The sequence below is a fragment of the Bison bison genome, unplaced genomic scaffold (assembly GCF_000754665.1).
Source record: "Bison bison bison isolate TAMUID 2011002044 unplaced genomic scaffold, Bison_UMD1.0 scf7180017864537, whole genome shotgun sequence".
In the NCBI taxonomy this organism is placed as follows: Eukaryota; Metazoa; Chordata; class Mammalia; order Artiodactyla; family Bovidae; genus Bison; species Bison bison.
This window is the reverse complement of record NW_011495085.1, coordinates 1,779,665-1,786,788: the sequence shown is the minus strand read 5'-3', so window position 1 is coordinate 1,786,788 and position 7,124 is coordinate 1,779,665. Positions and strand designations below refer to the sequence as shown.

The 7,124-nt window shown below is 39.3% G+C and overlaps 1 long non-coding RNA gene across 1 annotated transcript; it reads left to right on the top strand.

Moving 5' to 3' along the window:
* Positions 1-660: 660 nt before the first annotated feature.
* Positions 661-6,698, top strand: LOC104982657. The gene is made up of 3 exons (XR_824538.1): positions 661-687; positions 827-838; positions 3,425-6,698. It is a non-coding gene; the product is annotated as an uncharacterized LOC104982657 (long non-coding RNA).
* The last annotated feature ends 426 nt before the right edge of the window (positions 6,699-7,124 follow it).

Sequence of the window (7,124 nt, the reverse complement as noted above, 5' to 3'; positions counted from 1 at the left end):
AGACCACGAGAATTACAGCCACACAGCAGTATGACAGGATGGTGAGTTTAATGAAGACTTTGGTAGAACTGCCCTTCTGTCCCTGTGCTCTGCCCGTGGGCTTTCATGTGAGAGAAATGTGTCTGTGCATCACTTGTATATGTGTGGTCTCTGGTATAATCTTGCTTGTATATGTGTATATGTACGCATTGGGTTGATCAAAAAGTTTGTTCAGGTTTTCCCCAAAGGTGTTGTATATATGCACACACATACATACACACACATATATAATCTCACTTATGCTACTGCTGTTTTAGATCTCTTGTTACCCACAAATAAATCTAATTCTAACTCATATGCAAAGGTTTATCATAGTTATAGTACCCTGAGCATTTCCTTTGTGTTTTTAAGGGCAGATAAGCATTTAAAAGTTATTTTATACATTTTTGGATTTGTTATAGGATGTCGAGATTGTAGCCTGTACTCTGCTTTCTTGGAATGGAAGTCCTTTTGCTCATTTGTACACTTTTTCTTATTGTAGTGTTAGTCACTCAGCCGTGTCCAGCTCTGTGTGATCCCATGAACTGTAGCCCACGAGGCTCCTCTGTCCATGGGATTCTCCAGGCAGGAATACTGGAGTGGTTGTCATGGCCTCCTCCAGGGGATCCTCCCGACTCTGGGATCAAAGCCAGCTTTCCTGCATTGCAGGTGGATTCTTTACCATTTGAGCCACTAGGGAACTCTATATTTATTAAGAAAATTATTTTTTTTATCATACGTTACTAATATTTCTCTGTCTTTTCCATGTTTTCTTTTTGTTTAAATCTTTTTTTTTTCTTCTATACAGCTGTGTTACTAGGTAAGTAGTCATCTTTATCAGTTTCTTCCTCCTAATGACTTTGGGCTTTTATGTCATTCTTCAAAGGGCCTTTCTACCCCAAGATGATAAAAAAATGTTTGTTCATATTTTCCTGATAAATTTATCAGATCAGATCAGATCAGTTGCTCAGTCATGTCCGACTCTTTGCGACCCCATGAATCGCAGCACGCCAGGCCTCCCTGTCCATCACCAACTCCCGGAGTTCACTGAGACTCACGTCCATGGAGTCAGTGATGCCATCCAGCCATCTCATCCTCTGTCGTCCCCTTCTCCTCTTGTCCCCAGTCCCTCCCAGCATCAGAGTCTTTTCCAGTGAGTCAGCTCTTCACATGAGGTGGCCAAAGTACTGGAGTTTCAACTTTAGCATCATTCCTTCCAAAGAAATCCCAGGGCTGATCTTCAGAATGGACTGGTTAGATCTCCTTGCAGTATAGTTTTATTTAAAAATTAAAAATCATAAACTCACTTGGAATTTATTTTTATATAAAGAACAATATAGAGTTACACTTTTCTCCTGCCAGATGACTAGTCAGTTATCCCTATTATTTTTTAACTAATCTAATTTTTGAAGTCTTGAGATTTCCAAGACTTCATATGGAAATAGCAAAATAGAAGTTTGATGTTTATGTACTAAAGCCCCACAGTATCTTTTCAGATGAACTCCTTAGACAATATATTATGTTTTACAAGACAGCTAACAGAAATAACCAGGGAAAACAGAAGAAAGAAAAGCTGACTTCTGGGGAAATTTTGGAAATTGCAGTTGTTTTAAAGCATGTTTAAATTCTTTGACAATCCCCTCTGCAAAGGTGAAGGCATTTCATGATTATTATCAGAACTTAGTGATTCACTTCCTATGAAGAAAATGTGGTCAAATAGATAAAAGACGTTAGTTTCCTTTTTGCTATCCCTGAGGTTTCTCATGGCCAGCTGCCATGTCATCTGAACACTTAAGTAACCCTATGGAGAGGTCCATGTTTGAGGAGCTGAGCGTCCTGCCAGTAGCCAAAAAGGGTTTTTGCAAGAGCCATGTGAGTGAGCCATCTTGAAAGGAGATTCTCCAGCCCAGTCAAGGCTTCAGTACAGCCCCAGTCAGCATCCTGACAGCCTGAGATTTCCCCTGTTGAAACGATCAGCTAAGCTCCATCCAAATTCCTGGTCACAGAAACAAAGAGATAATAAATGTTTCTTGGGATTTCCCTAGTGGCCCCAGTGGTTGAGACTGCACTTCCACTGCAGGGAGCATGGGTTTGACACCTGGTTAGGGAACTATGATGCCACACAGTGCAGCTAAAGTACATATTTCTTGTTTCGAAAGCAGCTATATTTTAACATTTACCGACTACAAGCATCCAATAACAAATCACTTTGAGGAAAGAGTAAAATTCGAGTTTGTTTTTGATAGGAAAATTTACTTATTTATTTTTAGTAACGAAGTTGGGGGAAGACATTCTAAGTGAAGTAGGTGGCATGTGTGAAGTCAAAGAAAAGTTACTCTGTGTTCAGGAATTACTTGACTTCCCAGGTGGCACTAGTAGTGAAGAATCCACCTGCCAGTGCTGAAGGCACAAGAGGTGCGACTTCCATCCCTGGGTGGAAAAGTTCCGCTTGAGTAGGGAATGGCAGCCCCCTCCAGTATTCTTGCCTGGAAAACTCTGTGGACAGAGGAGCCTGGTGGGCTACAGTCCATGGGGCCACAAAGAGTTAGACATGACTGAGCAACTGAGCATGACCACACACACGCAAGTAAGTATAATGAGACTCGGGAATACTGCACAAGGTGAGGAGGAGCAGAATTGAATTTAAAGCTTGTGAAAGCTTTTTTGCAAAGGTAAGGAGCTTAGACTTTGTCTTTTTGGTCATGCAGAAGCAACAGTAGGTTTTAATCTACTGTAATACAATGAGATTTGGGTTGGAGAGCAATAAATCTTATGATATCGCCTGATGGGTATAGTCTGAAAATGATGCTGTCTTGAGAGGGTTGATGAGTTGGATTTACTTCTCCAGTAGTAGAGATACAGGAGAAGTACAGTTTAAGTACTTTTAAGTTTAAGTACAGTTTAAGTACTTTTGAAATTGAATCAGTAGAATTTGAAGCCCAAGAGTTAAATTACACAATGCAATCAAATAGAATTGGTTAAATCTTTCTGACGAATGTTGATGCTACATAGCACACTGCAGGTGTGTATTGATTTGTTTCTGTGAAAGAGTAAAATTTTGGGAGGGTACAGAGTATTATATTCGGACCATACTACTATTTTTTACATTTGTATTAAAACTCTATGAAGTCATCCATGAGAGATTTTTAGTATACTCCCTCCCGTTCTATTCAGTATTGTGAGACATTCTGTTTCCTGGAATGTGAACACAAGCGAGAAGGTTGGAACACACTGTTTTTCTCCCAGATGACAAAAGCATGAAGGAGATGCTCAGGAAACATTCGGTTCAGTCTCCACTAGGAACACTGAGACTGTTCTGCTGGGTATTTGTTTGCATTTGTTCTCTCTGGAGTCCACCTTTTAAAAAAATCCTACAGAAAAAGCAGCGTGTTTGTCTTCATTTCAGAAGTCCCAAGTGGGGAAGGTATGAGGATAGAGCAAGATCCCTGAGGCCCTACAGCCTGCACCCCTGCTCCCCAAACCCCGTAGGGCCTGAGACTCTAAGGCTTATCAGACAGCTGAGGTGAGTGGGGCGCGGATGTGTGCTGGTCTGAAAATTCCCCCTCGGGGACTGTCATGCCTTCTTTCACTCCCTGCTCCTTCCTGAGAAATCACTATTCTCAGACACATAGTTAAGCACAACCCTTCTGTACTGAAAGAGGCCTGCGGTTAGATCTTTAGGAATTCATGTTGGGAAAAAGTTGCTGCCCTGGAAAGCGTACATCGGAATATATATGTCACAGACTTCCACTGGGCCTCAGTTTTAAATAGGTTTATGTTTTGTTAGGAATCCATCAAGATGACGGGCAGGCCCTGGTTTTGGTTGTCCTGGGAGACCTGAGTGTCTCCACTACGGCCACTCCAGCTGCGCTGATGCAGCACAGAGCTGGATGACTTACATTCCGAACATACCGGCTTGGTCAGCTGAGTGAGTCATTTAGTAGCTGCATGTTTGCATTTATAGACTTACCCCAGTGGTCTTAGATGGCTGAAGTTACACTAACATTTCACCCTGTTCTGTTGATTGTAGTTGATAATATTGTGCCCTATCCACAGGCCTTCTTGGCAGTGAGTGCATATTGCTTTTAAAATGCAAATCATGAGTATTTTTAACTTGGCGAAGAAACTGATTTCTGGTACTTGTGACATGTGTCGCCCTAAATGAATAAATGACATTTAGGCCTCTTCAGTATGGCTGACGGGGAAAAAAATAGGTACAATGAGTCAGTTCTCTCTTTACTGTTTTGTTTTGTTTCCTATAGATTCACATTGTCAATACCTCTTATGTTCATGAATTTGAACACTAGTCAGTGACGCGCAGTTATTTTTAAGATTCATTCTTTTATGCCATGCTTTCTCTAAGGCAGTCAATGAAAAGTCTCAAGGATATACTTGTCTAACTTAGAGTTTCTGAGTTAGACTAAGCAAAGACTTTGTTTAAATAACAATACCGAAAACTTACATAGAGACGAGTACCTTTGAAGTAAGTGGATTTAAATGCTATGGAATTCAAAGGGTTGAGAAAGTGAGAAGGTGCTATATTAGTCGGGGTTGCTGGGCTATGCTTCAGTAACAAACCAACTCAGAAATCTCAGTGTGTTATTACATAAAAGCCTTCAGTGTGCCTGCCAGGTCTCCAAGGCAGCCTACTTTAAGCAGTGATTCAAAGTTCCATCTTGACCCTGTCATCTCTACACCGGTTTTCTATTCACAGAGGCAGGTAATGAAAATGTGTGCAGAATCCTCTGGGATTTTTTACCACCTCAGCCTGGCAGTGACACTCTTACTTCTCACAGTTTTTGGCCAAAGCTATTAATATAGCATGCCTCTCTCTCTCTTATACACATATATATAGCATACCTATCTGTAGCAAGACTAGAATTGTGAAGAAGTGCATGGATATTAGATGAGAATCACATGTCTGTGTCACGACTGTTATGTCATTATGACTGAGATAAAGGCATACAATAATGAAATATTTGTGAGGTCAAAGGCACAGTTTAATTTTGTTTTACTTTTGGTTTAAACTTTTTTTTTTTTTTTAAAGAAAGTATGCTATCGATATATAGACACAAATAATGAGTACCCCCTGGTCCTGGTTAAAGGTGATGTTTGTTTCTATGATGTTTACTTTTTCTGAGTTTTCACAACTGCTGGAATCTTTACATCCTTTTGACTTCTAGTTGTCATGCATCCAGGTAATCAGTATTTTAAGAATGGCATGTACATTTGTGATACTGGATCTAAAACATAGCAGGATACTTATTAGCATTTCCAGATAATGTTATCCTAAAGAGGAAAATATATTTTACCTGCTAATAAGAGCTAACTTTTTCAAAGTCACATGAAATAAGAGGAAGATTATTGAGGTTGAAAGATTAAATGATTTGTTCTTTTTCTCCCCACACAGGATTTGCAGTTGCCCATTGAACGACATGGGTTTGAACTGCTTGGATCCATTTGTATATGGATTTTTTCAACAGATATACAAAAATATATGTGTTGAACATCATATATAAGACTTGCTTTGAAGTAGACAGCCTATCCTTACACAGATATAAAGTGAGTGATATGTAATATAAAGATTATTAATGTGTTAATTTCTTACTATTTTATAACTTTTCTTTTGAAGAATTACATTACTGTACAGTACACCTTCAAGGTTCCCATGCAAAGCAAAGGGAGTGTGGAAGAAACACAATGATTAAGCTCTTTGGCCTGGATATGCTACACAATCACATTATATAGACCCAAACTAGTAACACAGCTTCACTTAGAAGAAAGGGGGCTTGGAAATTAGATCATCACTTCGTGGCAGCAGCTTTATAATGGAGTTGGAGCTCATGAATTTCTGGAGGTCAGCTTGCTGTCTCCGTCATACCTCTGTTGACCTATGTCTTTCCAGACTACTATCTCTAGACTGAAACACACTCCCTTCTGGCAAAAGTGGCCATATTATAAGACAAAACATATTAAACATTCCATTTGTAAGCTTAATAGTTCTTAGAAGTGAAATGTGCCTTGTCAAATTTGACGCTCTGTTAAAATTTATATAAGGAAACTGAAAGGAAAAGGAAAGATTTTATCAGGTAAGCAGAAAAAGAAAATTTAAAAAATTAAAAGTAGCTCTTTCTTTTTATAAGATAATTGAAAGATCAAGAAACTAGGCAGTCAATTAGGGTTATAGAAAATATAGAAATTTTCCATTTTTTATTTTATTCTGTTTGGAGTATGCTTAGTTTTAGCCATGTTATTAGAATTTAAAGCTATATTGCTAGAATACTGGCGGTATTGTTAATTGCATTCAGCTATCTGTAAGGAAGGAAAGAAGGATTTTAAGTGGTAGGTACCAAATTTGCAACATTTTCTCATGTGAGTCTCCAGAGATTAACATACATTCTGTTTCTTGGTCTCCTTGGCTGACATTTGGTATCATTTAGTAATATGTCAATAATACTTTTTACATAACTTTTCTGGGGGGAAAATTTTAGATTTACAGAAAGATTACAAAGATAGAAGAGAGTTCCTGTGTGCTCCTCATCCAGTGTCACCTAGTATTAACATCTTACATGATCACAGTGTATTTGTCAAAACAAAGGAATAGTTAACACTCACTTCAATTCAGTTCGGTTGCTCAGTTGTGTCCGACTCTTTGCGACTCCATGAATTGCAGCACGCCAGTCCTCCCTGTCCATCACCAACTCCCGGAGTTCACTCAGACTCACGTCCATCAAATCGGTGATGCCATCCAGCCATCTCATCCTCTGTCGTCCCCTTCTCCTCCTGCCCCCAATCCCTCCCAGCATCAGGGTCTTTAGTACAGTGTTATTAATTGAACTACAGACTTTATTTGACTTTTACCAGTTTTCCCACTCATGTCCTTTTGCTGTCAGTATCCAGCCCAGGCTAACACACCTCATTACCTGTTGTCTCCTAAGTCTTCTCCAGTCTGTGACAGTTACTTAGTCTCTTTTTGCCATTCATGACCTTGAGACTAAATTTTAAAGAGTTCTGGTGTGGCATTTTGTAAAGGGTCCCTCATTTTACGTTTTTCTGATGTTTTCTTATGATTGTCCTGGGGTTATGGTTTTTTGCAAAGAACATGC